Source organism: Pseudorca crassidens, chromosome 1 (genome assembly GCF_039906515.1).
Source record: "Pseudorca crassidens isolate mPseCra1 chromosome 1, mPseCra1.hap1, whole genome shotgun sequence".
Lineage (NCBI taxonomy): Eukaryota > Metazoa > Chordata > Mammalia > Artiodactyla > Delphinidae > Pseudorca > Pseudorca crassidens.
The window spans coordinates 40802109-40825989 of NC_090296.1; the positions used below are offsets into that span (position 1 = coordinate 40802109).

General features: G+C 45.4%; 1 long non-coding RNA gene across 2 annotated transcripts in view; it reads right to left on the reverse strand.

The window, feature by feature from the left end:
* The window catches only part of LOC137222600 (uncharacterized), a 121140-nt gene that overhangs the window by 45732 nt on the left and 51527 nt on the right, over positions 1–23881 (reverse strand). Inside the window, exons 3-5 of one of the 2 annotated variants that reach the window (XR_010942511.1) lie at positions 14819–14959; positions 14398–14707; positions 12663–13147 (exon numbers count right to left, since the gene is read on the reverse strand). This is a non-coding gene — a long non-coding RNA (uncharacterized lncRNA). Of the gene's footprint in view, positions 1–12662; positions 13148–14397; positions 14708–14818; positions 14960–23881 lie in introns of those variants that run through there. The other variant, XR_010942512.1, reaches the window with a different exon arrangement.

Sequence of the window (23881 nt, forward strand, 5' to 3'; positions counted from 1 at the left end):
AGAAAAATAAAGGCCTCTTGGTTGATTTTTCTACCATGACCATCTGGTTTTATAATTAATGTCTTGCCAATGTACTAAAATATTTTGCATGTAAATCTTTTACATTCTTGCTGCATTTTCAATTAAAGTCTCTGAATTAAAACTTTGTACCATGAGTCAGCAGTTAAAGCAAACATGTTTTTTCCATTTACCTTCCTTTGGGAAAACCCAGTCCCAAATGCAGAATGCCTGCCATCCTTCAGTTCTTTTCATCAATCCAGATGTCCATAATTACTTCTGGAGGTTACTACAGTGGTTTGCCCTGCCATCTGACACCATCTTTCCCATGATTGCTGAGTGTGGCTTCCCTTGCCTTTCACTGTTTCCTGTAAATACTCCCATTCTTGGTGAAGAACATAACTGTGGTCTGCAGATCATAAGACCTGGAGACACCTCATGCTCATGGGTGGCTTCATGTGTGAACTGCCCTTTTAGATCTGTGCTGGGGCAAAGAGAGTCTGTTAGATCCCATTTTAGAAGCAGTTGTCCTCCTCACTGAGCTATACTGCAAAAAGCTAACATTCTAAGGAGGAGGGAAGGTAAAGTTCCAAAGGTCATGTACACAAAAGTCATGAGGTCCACACGGGCATTACTTATGATAATACCCTCCAATGTGTGGCCCCAAAGCCATCATGACTCTCATCAACACTTGGTTGGTTTTGGACAAATGACCCACTGACCATCTGCTGTAGATGTGGGTTAGGAAGGATGCTGAGCTTAGTGGTGTCTGGTTGTTTAACTATCTGGGCCAGCTTCTGTAGAAGAAGCCCTTCTGAAAGCCACTTGCCTTGGCCATCTGGTCACTCTGGACATTCCTTTCTGCCCACTCTGGTCCACACACACCCTATAACCATCTTAGTGATGATAGTGTCATATAGAACTTCATCAAAAATGTTACTAAAGGCTAGATAGATAGGACCATTTGCCCCTTGTTAAAACTCTACTACAAGTCATACATTATTCTAGGAGCTTTACCGACATTATGTCTAATCCTCACAACAGCTCTGCAGACTGGACGTGTCTAACCCTGTTGAACAGATGAGGAAACCTAGGCTCAGCGCAGTTAGGTTAACTTGCCTCAAACCACATGGCTAGCTATTTTCTCTTACTGACATGGCTTTTCACATAGGAAAATTAATTTGGTCTGGAAATATTCACTTGGGATTTGAATAGAGAAGGGAAAATCCTGAAATGCCAATAGGTAATTAGAAATCACTTCTTTTAAAATAAATTCAAATAATTTGGACTTGTATCATCCACTGCTTAAGATCTTCCTATTTCACACATCAGAATAATATCTAACTATTGGATTTGCCTATTTAGGACTCTGAGCTAATGTGCTATCATTTCAGGCACACACACACGAAATGTTTTAGGAAAAGTTTCTTATTCTCCAAATACTCTGAACATGGATCCCCCTGCCAGTGATCTTGGGATGAGCTGAGCATAAATAAATCTAACCATGTGGATTAAATTTTTCTGGAATACATATGAGCATGTAAACTAAGGGGGAAAGAACTAGGGAAAAAGTTTATTTGATCAAAATTACTCAGGAAAAATATAATTTATATAATCTGCAGTAGTTCAATAAACTCCCAAAGCCATCCAAACCAATAGCCTGTAAACAACCCAGGCCAGGCACATCAGAAAGAGATAGGGCTTCAAAAAATTCAGACTCAATTGCTTGGTATATTTTGTTTCCAGAATTTTCTCTATGGAAACCAAAGAGTTCTTTTAAGTTAAGAAAATAATGCCCATTGGTAAGGCCTGAGGAAAAAAATGAGTAAGCCAGAAAAAGCTAATTCTCTTAACAGACCTAGTCAAGTAAGTATTGAATACAGAAGAAATTATCATAATTACAATAATTAACTCATTCTCTCTTCCTACTTTCATCGAAGCTGCTTGGGGACATTTTTTCATGCTGAAGGGAAGTCAGATTTTCTCACTCTTTTGTGAGTCCTTCGGTAGTTTTTCTGCGGCAGAATTATATCCACCCAAGCTCTGACCACAGGCACAGACTCAGGCTTCCTATTAAGAATGATCTTTTCTGTTGTTTTGATTTTAGAGATTGGTTAATCGGTGACTCTCTCTCCTTGCTTTGAAAGCTATTGCATTTGTTTCCCTGGTCCTTTGGCTTGAGCTGATTGTTTATAAGTTGTTTTCTCCCTCTAAATTACAGGGTCATTGATTCAATCAATGGACGAATAAATAATTAATAACAGTGCTATGGAAATAAACAAGGTGATGTAAGTAGAGGATAACTGAGGGCGGGGTACGAGTGCTACTTTAGATCAGGTAGTGGGATGGCATCTCTGAGGAGGTGACATTTGAGCTGAAAGAGTCAATCGTCCAGGGAACAGTGAGTGCAGAGCCTTAAGGCAGTAGAGAGTTTAAAACCATCAGAGAATGCAAAGGTCAGAAAGGTGGTCACATAGCTGAACTACAGAGGGAGAGAGAGTGGTGGGGGACAGTCTGCAGAGGGCCAGCACAGGTCTTTGTCTAGAGAATGCAGTTTAGATTTTGTTTTAAGTATAACGGGTAACCATTGAAGCATTTCCAGAAAGGGAGTGATATGATCTGGGATTTCAGAGATGTTTGTTTGTTTTGTATTGCTTTGAATTTCTGTTTTTGAAAGGCCACTTTGGCTGCTGCAGAATGGACTGAAGTGGGGCAAGAGTGAAGGTAGACACGATTATGTAGAAGCTGAAGCAGATGTTCAGGTGGGAGAGAAACCACTGGTCTCTCTTTTCAGGAAATGATATGAGTATTTAAGTTGACCTTGAAGATCTGCTTGATCTAAGATCCCAGAGGCTGGAACCTGTTAACTAAAGTTTTCTTAAAGGATAGAGAGTTGGGGTGGGGGGATTATCAAAGTAGATTTTTTCAGGAAAGCAGCACTTATTATTAAACCTGTCCCTACTGAGTGTATTCTCTGTGGTGAGCACATGATTACGGTTAATATATTTTATCAGCCCAGCAATCTCATACCTCGGACACTATTAACTCCATTTTTCTCGTAAAGAAGTGGAGGCTTAGAAAGGCTAAATGGTATCCAAGGTCACAAAGCCAGTAACCGATGAAGATGAGATTTGAACAAATCCCTGCTCTCTCCATGGAAAGAAAGACAAAGACACAGACAGAGAGAGACAGAGAGAGAAAATGAATAACAAACTCTCAACCGAAAAGGAAGGGAGGAAAGGAGGAGGGAAGAAGCAAGGAGAGGAGAGAAGGGAGGGAGGGAGGAAAATGCGGCCCCCACAGTAGGAAATAAAACCCTCTTTCCAGAGAGGCAACATTTCCAGTGCAGAGCCACCTCTATCAAGGAAGCATCTGGGGGCAGGCTGAGCCGGAAGGGAAAGGCCTCTCCCCTCTCAGGGTTCCTCTCAGGGACCACAATATCTTTTAGGGGACCAGAGCACATTCCCCCCTTTGACTGCCTTTTCCATAAACTGAAGGAATTTTGCAAAACAAAAAAAAAACCCACAAACAACAACAACAAAAAACCCCAAAACAAACAAAAGAACAAAAACGAATTAAGGGCTTCACTGTTACTGTTTTTTAAAGAAACATTGACCTAGTGAGAAATCTCTGCAAGGTCAGAGCCAGAGACAGGCTAGTTGGGGACACCTGCTGGGCTTCCCAAACACAGGCACGCGGCCTCCCCTTCCGAAGGGCCCTCGGGTATTGGGCCTTGCAGGGGTGCGGGGAAGGCTGGGAGTCGCCGCCCCTCATTTGGGTTGGCTCAGAATAAGCAGATCGTCTTTGAATCACATTCTCCTCGGCTGCAGCTGGTTTTGTTTTGTGTACTGCTGGGGTTTTTTCTGTTCAAAATGCACTAATGCCTGGGAGTGGAGGTGCCCCTGCAGCCCCGTGGCCCCGGAGGATTCCAGACGCGCAGCGGAGACCGGGACTTGGACGCCCCCGCGCCGAGGGTGGCGAGCAGGCCAGGGCTTCCCCGCCAAAGCCAAGGCCGGCGGCCCTGCCTTCTTCCCCTCCCCGCCCTGGACCCGCAGAGAAAGCTGAGCCCTGTACTCCTCTCCTCAGCTGGCAAAGGCAGAGGCTCTTGTTCCTCGGACATGTCCGCTCTGGGTGCCCTTGGGACAAATGCAATGGGGAGTAGAATATATATGATAGATGCCATTCATTTTAATATAGATCACATACACAGCTGACCCTTGGAAACACGGGTTTGAACTGAGTGGGTGCGGGTCTGCCTCTTTGTGGACTTCTTTTCCCTCTGCAGTACTACGGGATCCATGGTGGGTTGAACCCGTGGATGCAGAACCGTGGATGTGGAACCGTGGATACGGAGGGTAAAGGTATAGGCCTATTTTCCACTGCACAGAGATGGTTGGGGCCCCTAACGCTGGCTGTTCAAGGATCAACTGTATAATATATTGCATGCTTTATCTCACTTAAACCTCCCAACAACTTAAACTGAAGCTCAAAAGGGTCAAGTAACCTGCTCAGGCTCGCACTGCTAGTAAGTGCGGTGTTGAGATTCAGACTCAGATCTTGACTCCAAAGCCCTGCTCTTAACTTGGATTCATGCACTGATTCAACAACTTTATTAAGCACCTACCGTGTGCCAGGGAAGGACTAAGACCATGGGAGGGCCCAGACTCTGAAACGGTAATGTCCCCCCAGCACACACACACCCCATGTGTAATTTGATTTTTTTTTTTTTTTTTAGATTTCAACATTTTTATAAGTCTGCTGAAATTGATGGCATATTTGATTTTTTTTTTTTTTTCCCAGTATGCGAGCCTCTCACTGCTGTGGCCTCTCCCATGGCGGAGCACAGGCTCTGGACCATCAGGCTCAGCGGCCATGGCTCACGGGCCCAGCATCTCCACGGCATGTGGGATCCTCCCAGACCGGGGCACGAACCCTCGTCCCCTGCATCGGCAGGCGGACCTCCAACCACTGCACCACCAGGGAAGCCCGGCATATTTGATTTTTAATTTCAATTTTTCTGATTAAAACGTTCTGAATAAGTTCACTGAAGCTAAACTTCCCTCTCTTGTGTGTGCATGCATTCCGGCACATGCTTGGGTAAGGCAGGCCCGGGTGTGACTGTGAACAAGACAGCCGCAGCAGCCTTCTCTCCCAGGGGCTTGGAACCCGAGCAGAGGCAGGCAGTCCACCTATTACACACAGCATTCGGACAGGGAAGCTGGAGGCCTCACTCCGGGCTGCCTGCCCACCCCCCCGCCCTCAGCTCTGGCCTCCTGATACCCCCTGCATTGTCAGACCCCAGAGAAAATGGGGAGGCCAGAGGGCAGGGCTGGCAGAGCAGGGCTCCCTAGGTCATTAGGCTCCCTGGGGTCATTAGGCCCGAGTTGCCCACAGGTGCTATACAGGTGGTCTCAACCCCCAGCCATGACCTAGGAAAAGCCACAGGATCGCTCAGCTGCAGCCAATCCTCCAAACTGCCTGCCTTCTTGAAATAGTCCAGATCTCACTTATTAAACATATTAATCTGAAGTTAACAATTTGTGGTAGTTTCACTAAATGGCTTGAAGAATGTAAGAAAAAAGAATTTGCTCTGATGGGAAGGCTTAACCCTGATGGACTCAGTGGCCTTCGCATCCTGACTTTGAAATAACTGGAAATGGAGGGACTATTCGCAGAAGTGGAGAGTCAGAGGGTAAACCTAACTGGAGTTAAAGAAACACAGACAAAACCCATCCCATTTTCAGCCCCAACCTACCATGTGACTCTGAGGACATTGCTTACTGCAGTGACAGCATTTTAAACAGCCGCCCAGAGGGGTTTTAAATAGACTTGATGTAATTCAATGATTTATAGAGCAGGGGTTACCAAAATATTCAAGTTCTGAAATGCCCCCAAACCGAGACCATGGCCTCAGCATTCCCCACTCTGAACCAAATAATTCTCTACTTTGGAGTGTGGTCTGTGTGGCTCTTTCAGAAAACTGTGGCTGCTTTGAATGAGGGGCCAGAAAAAGATAAACAGCCTCTGATGAATAGATACTTGCATTCATTTACACTCAGCTCATCCCAGGATCACTGGCAGGGAGATCCATGCTCAAAGCATGCGAAGAATAAGAAACTTTTCCAAAACATTTGTGTGTGTGTGTGCCTGAAGTGCTGGCCCGCTAGCTCAGAGCCCTAATCGGCAACTCCAATAGTTGGGTATTATTCTTCTATATAAAAACATACTCTGCCTGTCTGCAGCAGCTCGGTCCACAGAAGGCACCGATCTCCAGGAAACAAGCCAGGCAATTTATTCTTTAACTGCATATCAAACCTAAATATTCAAGGAAATTGCAGGGGAATCGTCAAAGAAGGAAATCTGGTTAATGAAATGCCCCCAGACCTCTATTTTATAAAATATGCCACAATTATGTAAACATTTTACAGCCTTAATCAATATCCCCCTTAAAGGCAATGGTCTAAAAACGCACATAAGTTTGGAAATGGAGATCTTTTCCAATCTTCCATTACATTCTTTTCATTACCTTGGAGCAACCCTCCTTTTACTAATCCTTATGGCGCTCTCGGCCTCAGAGAGAATAACCTGAACCGAAGGCAGGTTTCAGAGAATTCTGACAGTTTTGTTTATGTCAAAGATAATGAAAGATGACAGGCTATCACATTTAGACTTGTAACATGATCATTTGCTTTAGGACTCCCTGCTAAGATTAATTTGGAGACAGGGAAGAAGAGGGGGAAAGAGAAGGAGGAGGAAGTGGTGGGAGAGGAGAAGAGCTCTTAAACGCTCTCCCTAAAAGCAGGGAAGAGGGATGGGCCACTGGTAGGTGCTTTATTTTTTTTTTTTGGCGGTATGTGGGCCTCTCACTGTTGTGGCCTCTCCCGTTGCGGAGCACAGGCTCCGGACGCGCAGGCTCAGCGACCATGGCTCATGGGCCCAGCTGCTCCGCGGCATGTGGGATCTTCCCGGACCGGGGCACAAACCCGTGTCCCCTGAATCGGCAGGGGGACTTTCAACCACCGTGCCACCAGGGAAGCCCGGTAGGTGCTTTTTACTTAGCTCAAGGGGCAGGAGAAAACTGAGTGAATCTCTGTATGTGGGCTTTTACCTAATGTCCCTTATGTTCTCAATGTTTATTTTGCAGAAGAGCATTACACTGAGAAACAAGAGAAACCATCAATGATAATGCCTGGGGTATGGAAGAAACTGGTGAGAAAGGCCACCATCCACCTCACCACCACCATCACTACTGTCACCATCACTACTGTCACCATCACCACTATCTCCATCATCACCACCACCACTTCCACCACCAACACCACCCCCCCAGTAAGGAAGCATAATTTCTTTGGGGTAAACTTGTATACCCCAAAATAGTGACTTGCTCTCTTCCTCTCAATCCAAACCAATTAAACTATAGACTTCAACTTTTCTATTTTGCAAGAATTCCTTCTTATCCTCAAACTAAAGCCCTGACATACCAAAGGGAGAATGAAAAAGAGAGCTTCTTTTGTGAAATGTGCCCTGGCACTGGGATTGGTAGCTGGAAGAAGCCAAGATAACACGGCCAGCAAGGACCTTCTCTGACAGATGGACTTGGGGAAAGTCATACAAGATTTTCTACTAACATACCTGCATGCAGAGACAAGACACTTAAAACCTTTAGCCTCACATAGAAATCAACATGCAAAGACCTCTTTTGAAAGAGATACAAAGGCAGTGGGTCCAAGGATCCAATGAAGCTTTCTTATCAAAGGCTGATTCCCACCAATTGGCTTCCTGAGACACTGGATTGAAAGGTTGTTTTGTTTTTGTTTTTGATTTTTAGGCATACAGGTAGTACTTAGTTGTTACTGCATGCCCATGGGGGAGTGAGAGGAAAACGGAGACCTTTCTACTACCTATTTACCATCTCCTTCCCTCCCCCCACCCCCTCCCAGACAGCCCATGTGTCTGATAATTCCACATTTATATGTGATCACATCCTGATGTACTACCCTCACGTGCTTAATACCAGGAAATCCATTACTAACACACTGGTAATTGGTTCACATTACCAAACCGTACAAAACCAGAAGTGACTGGAACAGAGGTCTTAAACACCATCAGGATGCACCCTGTCTCTCACCTCTGCTTCTCTCAGCTGGTGTCTGTTTTGCTCTTCCAAACCCACTTTCCCCACGCCACTGGCTGTGAGTACTGAAAGCATTAGAATCACACTCATGGCCTCAGGAGCAGGGGAAAGGCTCTCCCTTTCTCCCCATACCAGCTTTAGTTTGGAAAAAAAATCCTAGGGGAACGACTCGAACTGCCTTAGCTTGAATCATGGGCATATTTCTGCATCAATCCCTGGGGGCAGAGGTGGGCCACAATAATTGGCCCAGCTCATGGCAGATGCCCATCCCTCAATCCGTGATTGTGGCCAGAGAGGTGAAGTCCTATAAGCAAAAAGATGCTCAAATTTGAGCCCCATGGCTGTGTCAGGAGGAGGTGGAGGGGAGGATAGTTTGGTCCCCCCAAAGAAGAGTAAGTAGAATAGCTGTAGTTACTAGGGCAATCACATATGAGTTACACAGCCACTTCAATTGGAGCCTACTATGGAAGTGATCTGAAAAATCCAGAGTGATATAACTCAGCTGTGCAAATATTATTATTATGAAAAATACTTATTTTGGGCCCTGAAGACCTTGCCAATTCCAGAGACAGTTGTGGCAGAGATGTTGATAAGCTCTACTATAAAAGTACAAATGGGCTTCCCTGGTGGCGCAGTGGTTGAGAATCCGCCTGCCGATGCAGGGGACGCGGGTTCGTGCCCCGGTCTGGGAAGATCCCACATGCCGCGGAGCGGCTGGGCCCGTGAGCCATGGCCGCTGAGCCTGCGTGTCCGGAGCCTGTGCTCCGCAACGGGAGAGACCACAGCAATGAGAGGCACGCGTACCGCAAAAAAAAAAAGTACAAAAGAATCAAATTGTGGGGGAAGGAAGATGTTTATAATACAGATTCCTGGTCCCATCCCCAGAGATTCTGTTATATTTGGTGCCCAGGAATTTATATGTTTAAAGCCCCTTCCCCAGAGTAATTTGGACATATCGGGTTCACAGAGCATACTTTGAGAAACACTGGTCCAGAATCTTATTTGACGCCAAAACCCAAGATGAGCTGCATGGCCAGGTTCTAAGGAGAGTGAAAGTAGGCACAGCAGGAAGGTTCCATCCTTTACCAGCTATCTGAGTCTTCTTCTGCTGTTTCAGTTGCAGGTTGAAAAAACTACCTTCTCTTTCCCAATACTTTAATTCTAAAGTCTTTTCATCAGTCTCAAAACCCCAGGCATCTAGCTCCCAGCTGACCTACTGCCCCTTGTCTTCCTCCTGAGAGTGGATAGGATGGCATTCTATCCAGTATTCCTTCAGGGCTGAAGTCTCATTCACCTTCCCCCTGCCCAGATGCTGAGGTACATCCGGAGAAGGCTCTCAGCTGGGTCCCTTTCCAGGAACTACCCTTAGATTATACCTTGACTAAAGTCACATCCTCTGGCAGCAGCCTGCACCCATTGCCAGGTCAACACAGGGTATAAACAGGGCAACTCTGAAGGGCTATCCTAGCTCCAGAGCTGTCTATGGGATTAGCTGAGACTCAGTGATAACTACAGCCATCATTACAGTATAATCCTCCATCTGCTTGGGCCTGCTTCTTCCACCCGCCCTCCACCCCACCCACACGTGTTGATCCTGAGCGCCCTCTGCAATAAACTTCCTCCAAGCAATTTCCATCTCAGAGTCTGTTTCCCTGGGACCCTGAACTAGAACCCACTCCAGCCCAAGTACCCCATCCTCCAAAATGCCGCTCACCTTCCTCTTATCAATAGTTACCTGTTCCTGTTTTCAAGTAATAAACTAGTTTAGCCACAAAGATGATGGGTTAATCTAGGAACCTACAGGTAATAAATTTGCAGTTCAGAAAAGCTTTCTGGAGAGACAGAGAGATTGCAGGGATGGACTTGCTGGGAAGAAAATGTGATACAAGGCAGTCAAATCACCTCAAAGTTTAGGTCCTATCCATGTGTGAGCAACCACTCTCCTAGGAGACCACAGGAGGCAGCACAGGCCCAGGAGGGAGGGAGGGAGGGAGGGAGGGAGGGAGGGAGTGTGTGCGTGAGAGTGTGTGCTTGGCAGGGGGGGGGCGGGTAAAGCAGGGAGCTTGTCGTTTCCTGGAAAGGACAGGGAGGGAGAGAGCCTCAGGGAACTGAGGACAGGCCAAGAACAAACTAACTCAGCTCTGAGAGGAAATGTGATGTACAGATGAGACATTAGCAAGGATTCTGGAGCCCTGGGGTCTAGTAGTGACTCTGCCAATTCTAGCAGTGTGCAAGGACCTCCATTTCTCTACCTGTGAAATGGGAACAATAATGACTGCCCAATTTCTCTCTCCCAGAATTCTCATGACAGTTAAGTGAGATAATGCACCCAGTCCTCATGGAGCAGCTCCTCTGCCCCTGGCCCTACATGCTCCACACCCCTGAACCCCACAGTCTCTTCCTGTCACTCCCCAAAACCATTGGGAGCAGGGACCCAGTACTTTCCAAAGTGCTTTCTTAATAATAGTCATGCTGTTTAATGAGCACTTACGGGGTACACTTTCTGCCAAAGGCTTCCATGACAGAGCAGGGAGCAAAGGGCCCCAACCCTGGAGAGTGTTTTCTCCATTTTCTAGAGAAGAAATGTGAGAATCCAAAAGTTTATCAACTTTCGCAGAGTCACACATCTAATAAGAGAGGGGGCTAGGGTCTGAGCCAGCTCCATCCGCTACCAAAGCTCTTTACCACCAGGCAAAACTGTCTGAAAAAAAAAAAGGGATGATCCAGGTGACTGCTCACATTTCCCCTTAACCGTGGCACTTTAGGAGAAAAGTTCTGAGTAGCTAATGGAACTGGGTTTTCTCTAGGTTTGGACAAAGGGTTAAAAATGCGGGATCCTGTCCAAAACACACTAGTAACTTTTCCCTTTTGTTGCATTCCAAACACACATGTACTTCCCGCCTGCTGCAGAGGTTGTAACATCCTTGCAGAGGCTGCGGCTTATGACCTATCATCACCTTCAAGATCAGCCTGGAAAACAAGAAAAATATTATGTGAGAGGTTTTTCTCTCTTAAAGCCAGTCTTAGGGAACCAGCCATTTTCAAAGAAAAAGTAAGATTGTTGAAGGCCAATACACAGTGGGTTTATTTCAGCCCTATGTGATGCAATCATCATCATCATAATAATAATATATTTTTTTAAGTGTTGCTTAAGAAAAGCCTGAGAATTGGGAGTCGGTTGGCTTGGGTTTGAGAGCTGGTATGCAGCAAAACAGCCAGATATAGTTCTTTGGGGGAAAAGAAATCTTAAAAGAAAAGCAAAGATAAAAAAAAAAACAAACCTCCCTAGGTTTGGGAAAGGGCAATAAAGCATATGAAGGTGTGTGGTACCATGCCAAGAGCAAAAGAATATTTCACTGAAACCACAGCCCCAGTCATATGTTATTACTTATGCTATGGTTGACAATGACTGGCACAGGGCATGAAATAATAATGTCTGGTGGATTTGGCATCGCTCTATGTTAACAGGAAACTGTGTTCTTTTGATTCCGTTGATTGGTTTCCTGCTGAAGGCCATCCATGACAGAGCAGGGAGTATATACAAGACTATTGTCCAATTTCCATTTTTCCCAGTGCCTCTTGCTTCTGGCAGGGGAAACTGGCAGCCTTCATTTGACATGATCAGGCCCCAGCCTTGCAATAATGCATGCGAGACTGGTTGTAAATGTTGCATTTAGCAGATTGGTTAGGAAGGAAGAAATCATTGAAAGGCAGAAGCATACACATGTTCAAACAAGCACAGATGAAGCACCATTTGTTCCATGGCAAATGCATAGACTCCATTCATTCCCTGCCATCAACATCAAGGGGCCATGTCACAATGTAACAGAAGATCTGCCTCCCACGGAGACATGGAAACGTTTCAAAGGGATAGACCACCATGAGGGAGGAGAATGAGAATAGGTGGGGTTTGGCTAAGCCTGGGTCTCCTTCCTCCATGATTTCTAAGCCAGTTCATCTGAAAAGTCACTGAAACCTTGGTCGAGCGTAGCATGGTTGGGCCTAAGCCTGAGAAAACCTTTGTTGATTAGTCAGTATCCTACGCCAGGCCACATCCATGTGCATTCTCTGTGTTCTAGTAACATCACGGATAGAATTTTATATTTGTTGGATATCGTGCATATTTTTCATTGATTTGATTTCAGGATGGGATTGGGAGCAATTTTTGTTTTGGCTTTCTGTTATTTTAATAGCATGTCTGTAATAAAGTAATTCTCTTTAAAATGATGAAGGAAGAGAATTCATGTTAATAATGGGCTTCAGCTGGACCCTGGTAAGGCAACATGCCAGCTACCAGGACATCTCCATCCCAAGCATCCCTCTCTGCCCCTCATCAACCACCTGGCCGCCAGCCGGGATGGGGATGCTCTCCTCTTTAACCAGAGACATGATGAGCTCTGGAGGCTCATCATGAATGTCTCTTGTAACTCTGTTCACTGACCTGGGCCATTAGCACATCAAACGCTCCGTCTTCTGTTTCAAGCCACAGTAATAGTAACAGCAACAATAAGAACTTATTTCATTTCCAGGTAAGAACGCGTAGGTCACACAACATATACAGGAGTAAATTACAGGAATTTAGTCAGATTCTGCTGGGTGTAGCTTAATTCATACCTTTGGACTGCCCCCCAGCTAAGAGATCCTACTTAGTCCCTGATCTATGAAACCCAAATCCCTTTGGCCAAAGCTGTAAGTACATCTCCACTCCCCGAGTACACATGTGCACATCACGCACACATGCGTGTGCACACACATCCACCCATGCAGAGTTCTAGGTCAAAACCAAACCCACGGCAGCCATCAGAGCTCTGATCTGGCCACTCCCTTGACTGACCTTGATGGGTGGCCTGGGGACACTAAGGGTGGATAGGGCCAAATGAACAGAAAGAGATGAGACCACGCCAACAGGATGAAGCTTCTTGGGAACGTACAGGAGCAGAAGGGAGACCCGAGCCGGCACTCTCTTGTCTACTGTGGGGGGTGTGGGGAGTGAGGGCAGAACTTTGAGGGAGTCACCTGGAGGACAGAGATGAAGAAGAGAGTTGCTGGGGAGAGCTAGGTGGGGCTGCACCTCCATTGCCTCTGGACACTAAGAGCCAGTGCTGGAGCGGGTCCCAGTTCTCTTTTTCTTAGTATTACTCACTCCTCCCGCTTAAGCCTCAGTCAGCCTTTAGCTGAAGCCTTCATGCTGCTGCCTCTCTCCTTCCATCTTTCTTTTACTCTCCCCTCCGCGCCCCCTTCGCTCTCTGCTTGTTGTCATATTCTGCTCTCTGCCTTTCATAAAGACTTGGCTGCAAGCTGTGTGTCCGGGATGAAGGGGTGTGCAGCGGTCCCTGGAGGTCAGTTGGGAGGACAGATGCAGAAGGGTGAGTCAGAAGGTAGGGTCCAGGGAGCAGCCAGACGGCCAGGGGTGTGGGGAGGGGGTGGGGGGCGTCAGTGAGCTCTGACCTGGGTTTAGCGAATGCAAGGCACCAGTGAGGCAAAAGTGGCAGCCAGACAGCCGTCCAGTCCTTCCTTCAGATCCTCCCAGCCTCCCTCAGCCGGGGTCACTCAGGCTGTAGGAAGTATCTTAATCCTTCGCTGTCTGGCTTCTTCAAGGTTCTGTGAGTTGCTGGGCTCCTGGCCGCTCACTGCAGCCCCTGCCTTTGGTTTCTTCCCAGTCTTCTCTGGTACCCACCCTCTGCCTAAGCCTGTCTGTTCCATCCATGACTGAGAACCCTTCCCTGGGTCTCCCGATGTTCCATTCTCCGTCCACCCAGCCAGGGGGACTGCCTGCCTCTCCAGAGCCAGTTAGTGGCAAGTCTGGATGGGACCCCGGCTCTCTGGATCCTGGCCCTTCGCTCTCTCCGCTTCTTAGTATCGCCTCCTTTTACCTCCCAAACTGCTGCTTGGTGGCTACGAATGGTCATTTTGTAGGAAATAGCCTCAGAACCATTCATCTCAGTCAGGCAGAAGTGAAGCTAATTTACTGCAAAGTGTCTTCTGTTTGTTTGGTTTGGTTTGGTTTTTCTGCTGGTGGTTTGGAATCCTACTGGACTTGGGACATTGCTTTTCCTGTCTCCAGATATACAATGATTTAACTGAGATTTACATTAAGAAAGCTCGGAACCTCAGATGAGGCTTCAAACACACATACTAAGGAGGATTGAAGATTTCAAGGGGCCCCTTTGAAATCCCAGTCAGCTCCAAACCCCTGCTGGTTCTTCCAGGGATGGGATCCCAGGTATGGGGCTGGGCATCTACAGGAGCCCAGACCCCAGACAAACCTTTGAACAGCTGAAGCACAGCGTCCTTGACAGGGCCTTTCATACCCCTTCCCCTCACGCAAAGTGCACACGCTTGCAGCATCCTGGAGGGACATTCTGAATGCATTTCTGTTAATTAGTCAAAAGGGCAGGATTGAAAGATGCTGTTTTATTCGCTTTGTTGTCTTTCTCTTCCACTGAGGTCAACACCGCCAGGCAGACTTTGTGTTGTCTCAGCGCCTAGAACTGAATCTGGAACATCAAAGGCACTCGGCAAGTATTTGTGAAATAAAGGAGCGAATGATGACTCCATCTCCTACATTCTGAATTTCTGTAATCACAATAAGAGACAAAGGCCAGAGTCCATCTGTGCTGCCCCCATCCTTTCATCACCAGAGAGAGACCCCCAATTCTACCGATTCCACTGGGAGATGATTCCTACCTCCTCAACGTCCTTCCTTTCCTGGCTTGTTTTTCTTTCCATTCTTGCATGTCCCCAGCTCTCCTGCTAGTAACACATGTGACCCTGTTTCCTCTGATGTTTCCAAACTACCATCCATGCCATTTTCCCTTCAGTTTGTATCTGGTGAAAAAAAAAAATTTCCTCCCAGAAATGTGACTCAGAGATAATCAACATAAATGTCATGCAAGGCCATGGGGAATTTCTCAGCCATGAGTCACATCCCTTCTGCTGAGAACCTGGGTTTTAGTCAAGGCAGAAAGTTTGAAAACCAAGCCCTGGAGACACCCCCTTCCTCCTCAGCCCCATGCCCATTGGCTGCAGGAATCTCTCCTTGTCACTCCCATTGCTGCCCTTGGACACATCAGGTGAAGCCTCAGGCTCCCTTCCTTTCCCAGCCAGCGTTCGTGCCTTCCCAGCAGGAAGGCCAGCTGCTCCGCCTCTCCAGCAGCTGCGGTTGCCACTGCCCACAGAGGACAGGGAGGCATAACCCAGTGCAGGCTCAGGGCCAGGGCACCTCAAATTCCCACTCCAGCTGGAAACAGGACAGGAAAGACACAGGTTGGGAAGGAGCCGTGGCCACCAAATTCAAAAGCTGCGTTCATAAATTAAAAAAAAAATTTTTTCCAGCGTTTAGATTGCTCCGCTTTCCTTATTCTTTTTCTTTTTCTCTCAAATTTGTAGAATAGGTCCCAACACATGAATCTGAAACAAGAAGGAAAGGAAGGGAGGAAGGAAGGAAAGAAGGAAGGGAGGGAGGGAGGAAGGGAAGGGGGAGGAAGGAAGGAAGGAAGGAAAGAAGGAAGGGAAGGGGGAGGAAGAGGGGAGGGAGGGAGGAAGGGGGGAGGGAGGGAGGAAGGGAAGAGGGAGGGAGGAAGGGAATGGGGAGGGAGGGAGGGAAGAGAGATGGAGGGAGGGAGGAAGGGAGGAAGGAAGGAAGGAAATATAAAAGTCATCAAAACACACAGGAAGGTGACATCCAGGCATATGCTATCTAAATAGAAGGGAACTAAGACTGCACTCACACGTGAAAGGCAGTGACAAGTTGAGAAATTGTTTTCCAGGTCATGGGAAGGTCACTGACAAGTTTTCTGGTCTCCAGTAAGTAGAAAAATGATTGAGGCTTGACTAATATTGCGTGGACAACCTTGAACAGGAGAAGCAGGACAGCATGGGGTGAACTGCACAGGCTGGGAGCCAGGTAGTTCCTGGGTTCAAATTGTAAGAAGCAAATGAAAGAAACCACATGAAAAGAATGATCCTGCCACATTAATAGGTCTTCCACAAGTAACTGGTGGAATGAATGAATGAATGAACAGGTGACTACTCCTCAGGCTTCTGGGGCACCAGGAGGTGCTCATGTAATAGCAGCAGAGGCGGCGGCAGCAGCAGCAGTGATCTCCCCTGAGCTCATTGTTGAAAACCATGGGGATCCCTTTCTGTCACTGAGCTGGGGTTTAACTGAGAGCAGTCAGGACACCAGAGGGCAAGAGGAAAATGAAGCTCAGCTACACCCAGAGCATCTCTTCCCCCGGAGAGCAAGGCTGGTGTGGTGATGTGGTGATGGCCACATCACAATGGTACTGACAGGGACAGCGAAGGGGCACTGTCTTCAGAAAAGGCAATGTCTGAGTGGGTGCAAACCGAGTCAGAACCCCTCCAAAGATCCCAAAGGGGTCTTTGTTCTGCCTAGGGACCTTCTTGTCTAGCACTCATGGGTCGAAAGAGCTATCTCCTTTATCCTGTTTCTGCATCACTGCTCAATACCGGCAGAACATCCAATTTCAAGAGCAAACCTTAAAATTTAGGGTGCCTTCTATCTGAAGTTGGTTAATTCATAAGTCAAAATGTGGCAGAAAGTTTCCCAGAGCTGGGAGAGAATCTGAACATTATCCAGGCTACCCTGCATTAGCCAAGACCCTGCATTACTCGAAAAACCCATCTCAAACTACTTTACGCCAAGAAGAACATTTCCTGGCTCACAAAACCAAACTTCCAGAAGCTTTAGGAACTGGTAGGACCAGGACCTTAAAAAATCGTCCGAACTCATATCTTAACTTCTGGCAGTTCCAGGCTCATATCCAAGCTCTGAGATGTTCCAGCTTCAGTTTCTTCATCTGTATAATTGGAATATTAACTTTCCTGTCTACCTCACATCATTATTATAGTGATCAAGTGAGAAAATACATGAGCAGAGGTACCATATATAGTCTGGGATAACACTTGTTTTGAAAATGCAAATTTATTCCAGTGAGGTTAATATATTATGGGATAATTTGAGCATAATGCAGATTTCTCACAGGCAATTTTTGTCTGTGAGAAAAACTAGGTTAACATAGAAAACGGCACCCAGCTGAACTGAGTCTTGTAGGAATTCACAGGACGCACCCAGGCACACACTTCACACATCTACCCCCTAACTTGAAGCTGTGTTGTCCTACCCACCCTACTCATCCTAACCAAGTGTGTTGTCCTCCAAGGTTGTGTTTTGCTATTCTTTCACAGTTGTGAGCTTTTCTATATTTGAAAAGAAAAAAAAAAAAAAAAAACTCATTCAACACTTGAAATATATCTGAGAATCCTGGTTCAAAAACACCAAACAGGTCATGAGAAAGGAAAGCACAGTGTATTGAGGAGAAGCTTGAAGTGAGAAAGCATTTTTAAAGAATCAAGAGAACACGTGACATTTCCCAAACAACGGCATAAAAGAATCCGCAATGCCGCGACGAGAAAAGAAACATGTATGGATGGAGCTCTAAGTGCTGAGAAATCGGTAAGCATAAGGACTGAAGAAATGGAAGAGGTGGAAAGATGAGCACTGTTGAGACTGAAAACCAAAGGGTGAAAAATGGGGGACGACCTTTCTCACAAAGAGAACACACTATTTGTATACAAAGATCTTCATGGAAAATGCCCTATTCTGCAGAGGTGGTACCTTCTAGTACTACGAGGGGCTAGTTGGGTGGTTTCAAACATGGCTACAATTTCCCAACCTTCAGCTGTTGGACTAAGCGCCAAGTGCAGATGAGAAAGCTGTGAAAGACTTTCCAGCAGAGACACAGAAGTTAACTGAAAAAGACCATACGTGGATTTAAATTTTCAATTTTGATGAAGACGGTATCTATTATACCATAGTATAAATGCATACTTCAAAGGGCCTATATTTCAAAGACAGACAAACAAGCTCCAGGATTTTAGGCCTGCAAATTTTGATGACCATCCTTCTATCATTTTATGATAACTCGCAAGCTGCAAAGCCCACTTCCACAGACAACTTCAGGTCCTTTTCAATATAAAGTACCATACTTATTGTAGTATTTATATATTTCTCAATCATTTAACATGTATGAGACAGTGCCACCGTTTTCATTAGATTCCTATCTCTTTTCTTTAATGTCACTGACAAAGCTTTTAGGCATTGTACCCTTGGCTCCATTTTCGCTAAGCCCTGCAGTTTTTATTGTGCGATTCTGCATAGTGAGGTGAGTTTTAGGAATGCGTGTGTTGTGGTATAGCAAAACTGACTGTACTGTAATGAAATATATAAATGTTCTGGGATGTTACTATCTGGATCTTTTAATTCCCACTCAACCATTGTTTGGCTACTACAGGCTACAGGTGTGAACCTCTAAGTTAAACTTGTCTCTCCCATCTTGGACCCCAGGACGAGAACCTCCCAAGATCCACTTCATTCCTTGAGGTCCTCAGGGCTGAATCAAAAGTCTTGACAACCTTACACCGTGCAGCTTCTTTTCGAAGGACTCTCCAGAAATACTATTTGTCCTCCAGCAGCATGTTCTTTCATCTCTGACTCCATCAATCTTATTCTTTCTTTCTGAGGCTACCTGCTAGAAGTGTTGTATGTCCGTGTGGTTCCTATTATTTGCTTTCCATTGAACAAGCACCTCTTCACCTTCTCCATTATCAAGCAGTGCTGGCTGAGCCGTCAGGACTGAATAAAAGCTGGCGCCCTTCCTGGGTGATCAAGGGAGCAGCCCTTGAAAGCTAGCATAGTGCTTATGTGACACAGACACACATTTTCAGAAGGAGCCTGGGTTATGGGCTGGGCATCCTCCAGACTGTCCTTGGCCTGTTCAGAAAGGCTTGGCTCTTCCGCGGGGCTCTGCAAACCTGTCTCTGCAAAAACAACCGAGACCAGCCCTGCAGGAGGTGAGGAGAACGGGATGGAAATCAGACCCATGGCCACCTAGAAAACCACATTTCAACCGCTGCCATTTGTGAAACGCTTTTCCTGGGGAATTTTATTATTCTTTCCTGACTACCTAACACATGTCAGAGTTTGGAGAGTTAAGGAAATCCCCCACTGTGTAAGCTTTATTTTACTTTAAAAAGTGAGTTTCTAGCCCTTCCTGTTTCTAAACTCCAGTAGCTTTGTCTACATAAGAATGCCACTGTGCAGCTCAGCTAAGACAACCCCAGAATGAAAGGTGTAAATTATGTCACTGCAATGAGGCAGAAACTTCAAAACTGTTTTAGTACGAAAGGTGGAGATCAATAGAATCCTTCTGAAATCTGACTTGCTTTAATCCCTTAGTTCAGCTGAGCTGCGTGTGGTTTAGGAGTGGTTTTCAAGGGGATAACATTGAACTTGACTAGCAATTAGGAGAATTGCTTTTGATTCAGAATTCATCTCCTGACCTCTTGACATGTGGATACTTCAGTTCTAACTCACAGACCACAATAACGTAACACCAAACTGTATCTACCGCCAAAGTGAACAAGGTAGCGTTTACAGCCTGAAGAAAGGCTGCGTGTTAGGAAGGGTGTTTATGCAGAAACATTTGAATTAGAAGTTCATTGCTTTTAAAGCAAGGTCAGACATCTACACTGAAGGTCAGGGATTTGCCTGGGAACATCCCTGCTTGGAAAGAAGGTAGGGTCTGTAGTGCCAGGTTGCGTGGGTTTGATTCTCGGCTCTGCCATCGATGAGTTGCCTGACCTTCAGGAAGTCACTTTCTGTTCTTTATTTCCTTAAGTGTAATACAAGCATCATAGGAACACCTGACTGATAGGTTATTTTTAAAATTCATTGCAGAATTCATGGAAGACCCAGGTACATAGTAAGCACTCAATAAATGTTTGTTATTTTTAACCATCTCAAAGTACCCGGTGAACAGTTTAGAATAACATGTAGTTTTATTCAACCGTAGACACGGGGTTATTTGTTTAAACGGTGTAATTCTCCTAATAATAATACCTTTCTCATAAAGTTATAGTAAAGATGAAAGGAGTTAATACACGTGAGGTACCTGGTACCTAGTGAGCACTCAATAAATATTACGTGTTTAGACCATCTCAAACTGTATGTGACTAGCTCTAGGATAATATTTGAAGAACACTCAAAAATATCTGTTCTGATTTTATAAAAGGTGTAACCCTCGGTCCTTTCTGCCTATTTGGGTCCAAATCCAGGTTTCAGTTCTGATAAATGGCTTATTTTCAACCCTGAGTTCACGAGGTTGTACTTGCAGCAATCACAGACGAATGTTGGTTGTTTATGTTGAAAGAGGAGAGGGGACACACAGAGCAGAAATCTATAGAAAATACACCAATTCCCCTAAGAATCTGCTGGAGCCCGCTCCTCCCAGCTTTTCAGAGCTAGTTTTGCACATTTCTTCCCAGCTCCTCTGCCAGGGACTCCTTGTTCAGGTTGGGAGCCTAAAATTAGTGAGTTTACACCATGCAAATTGGCCCATGCCACAAAATAGAGATTTATCTTCTGGACAGCCACTCGCGAAACATTTACTAGTCCATGCTGCAGGATGGGGCCAGAGACTTTGTTCCCTCTTGTCTGAATGCTGTTTCCAGGGATCCTGCACAGGCTGGGGGCCATCTGCCTCCTCTGCTGCTGGCTTCCCTGTGGGGGGCCTGTAACCATCTGGCCCTCTGCAGAGCTGTGGTCCGCCTGACGGGCTGCCTGCCTTTTCCCCAGGAGAGGAAGAGGCAGGATGACTCTTCCCTTCTTGCCATTCTGTCCCCTCAGTCACCACGAGACTAACACACAAGCTGCAAGGACACAGGCAAATATCTACCCATGCGTTAATACACTTTTAGAAAGAAATTATAGTACAAGAGGGACAAAGGCTGAAGTTGAAGCCAATTTGGACTTTATGGATTCAGAGCCCATCCCCAGAGAGAAAACTTCATCCCCTCCCCTGGGAAAGCTCTACACCTACTCCTACCCATGGAGAGAGGTCTCACTCTCAGAATACTTGCAGTTTGAAGGAATCTCTCCCCAGTCACCTTCAGCAGAGCGGACACGAATGCTTATTGCCACCTCTAAGCGTGGGGGGCAATGGAGACGTGAAATCATATCTGTAATGTCATGGATGAGGGTGGGTGCGAATCCTTGAACTCAGGTTTACTTTGCAACATTCCCACCGGTGAAAGAGATACAGGACTGCCAATTTGAGACTCATTGACCTCTTAAAGTAAGTACCTCTCCAAAAGACAAATATTAACTTTTCTCAGAAACACTACAATCTAAACCAGTGGTTCTCAACTCTGGTTGTACATTAGAATCACAAAACAAACACTGATGCCTGGGCTTCCCCCAGAGTTGGGTTTGGGTCCAGCCATTGTTATTTTTTAAGACTTACCAGGTGAATCTAATGTGCAGACAGATTTGGAAACAACTGGTCTAAAACCACAGAAAAGAATAACAATTTCTTCACCAGCAGGCTTGGCCTAGGTGCAGTGGGCCTCTATCCTTATGTCAAGGTGCTCTCTTGATAACCAGGGCAAAGATGTGGTCTTGATTAAATTCTTTTAATTCAGCAGTCCCCCTCTGATTGCAGTGGGAGGGAGGGGAAGAGAAAGATTCCCAGTCCTACCAACATGCAGTTTACTTAGTCATTAATCTTTCTGTTTCTCCTAGTGATTCAGACATGAACTCAAACTTTTTAACTGCAAAAAGGTAGCACAGCTGATCAACTTGAGTTTTGCCTCCTTTTTCCAGTCTTTTCTCCCTTTGAGGCCCTACTCATCACAGTTACAAAGAGAACCAGGAGAAAAGAGTGGAAACCCCCCTGAAGATCTGGTTAATTGACAACTTGAATCATTGCCATGGTTACAGTAACTGTCCTTCTCTAGTATGCACCTGCCCTTGGCTGGACAGATGGAAAGTTTACATAACTACTAACACCCATCTCAGAAAATGAAATATCATTGGCCCAAGGCACCCCAAACAGCATTTCCCCATCCTCATTCCATTGACAAGTGCCTCTGGAAATTTCTATAGCTGTTCATCCCAGACCAGCAGGAATTTCTCCTCCCAAGACCTGGGCCCAGAATTCATTGAGTTCCTCATTGAGTTCAGTGGGGTCTCCAGAAGCCTCCATTCCCTTCCATGACCAGCACAGCCCAGACGCCCCACAGTGAGGCTCCCCGGAAACAGAGAGTTGAGTAAGGTGGGAGAATGGGGTTTGTCCCCAAAAGCCAGAATTAGAGTGGAGATATTCTACCGAAATTGCTCGAAGTGGGAAGAGTCAGATAGCCAAACTGGAACAGTCTGGAGAAAGAACAGAATTTGAAGATGGGAACCCTGAGGTCTAGGAGGATCAGTGGAGCTGAAAATGAGAGCTATTTGCTACATTCACGAATGAGGTCCAGCCACAGTGGGTGCCCTAGCAGAGGGCAGTGGGTTCCTTTCAAAAGGAGCCTTGGGAGCCTGCCCAACATAGACTTGGGCTACTCTCAACAGTCAACAGAATCTCTCATTTCTCTGAAAATTGATTTCATTTCCAGGAAAAAAAATATAAAAACTTCCCTATCAGTGAGACAGTTGAGGTACAAATACTGAAAGCAGATTCATATTTGTGGAGACAAACCCAAGTGTTTTGCTTCCCATGTAAAATTTAAACAAAACACCAAAACAAAAACGTTTCTGTTTGGAATGCAGTCTGAGTTCCCTGAATGTTTTGAATCCAGCCCTAAACCTAAAGTATGTTTGGCTAGTTCTTAATTATTAAAATTTGGGGTAAATTTGAGGGAAATTTTATCCGTACATCTCTGATCCATTTGCATTCAACTCACAAAAACAATATTTAAATCCTACTTCAAGAAATCTTTACAGAATCAAAAAACAGGAAGTTCTATTTTACAAGGAGTAAACAAATTTAAACACCAAGCTGTTCTCATTTGGTGGGATTTGCCTAGACCAAAGAGATTAAGTACATTCTAAACATGGCAAAATACAGCCCTCCTTCCCTACCAGACAGGAGGAAAATTTTAAATATAGGCTTGATTTGCGTACAAAGCTTTGTTCATATCAAACTGGAGTAGAGGCTTGAAAAGCATGAAAAATCTCTGCTCTTTGTGTTGTGGTTTCAATCTCAGTTTCTCACGGGATTCCACGGCGCTGGGCCAGTTTTATCATTTTGCTGGACTCAGGTCTCTTGAGGAAGAGACAGTCCCAGCATATGTCACTCCCATAAAAATATGCTGAAGCATTTTATTCATTGACTACAGTGCCTAAAACTGCAAAAATTTATTTTGTCGTGAATTGTAATGATCATGCAAACTTCCCTGGTGCATTTAAAGAGAAAGTATATAAAATCCCTAAATGGTTTTCGATGATAGCTAACTCATTAACTTTTTTTTTTCTTTAGTTGTTCAGCTTTTCCACTGGGAAAGGATAAATAAATGCTGGCATTGCAAATACCAATGAGTTTAAGTTCACTTTTTGATTGACCAGATGACCATAAATTTTTGAATCCTTAGTCTCTTAGAAACTACACGAAATCCAAGCACAAAAACACTAGACTTAAGTTCAAGAGGTAATGAGTAATGACAATATCAGAGGACCAGCCAAAAGGCTGGAAGGAAAGGAAACACAAAGATGAGTATGAAGCAACAGATTCTTTATCGAGGGCAACTTTTTAAAGCTCCAGCAATGGGTAGGTTCTATTATAATCAAACCCAATACAGTAGATTGATTTCATTAATTGCTCCAATTCTTTACCTTTGCCTGCATCTACACAATTTGCCATGCAACTTTCCACTTGTCACTCTGATGTGAAGCCC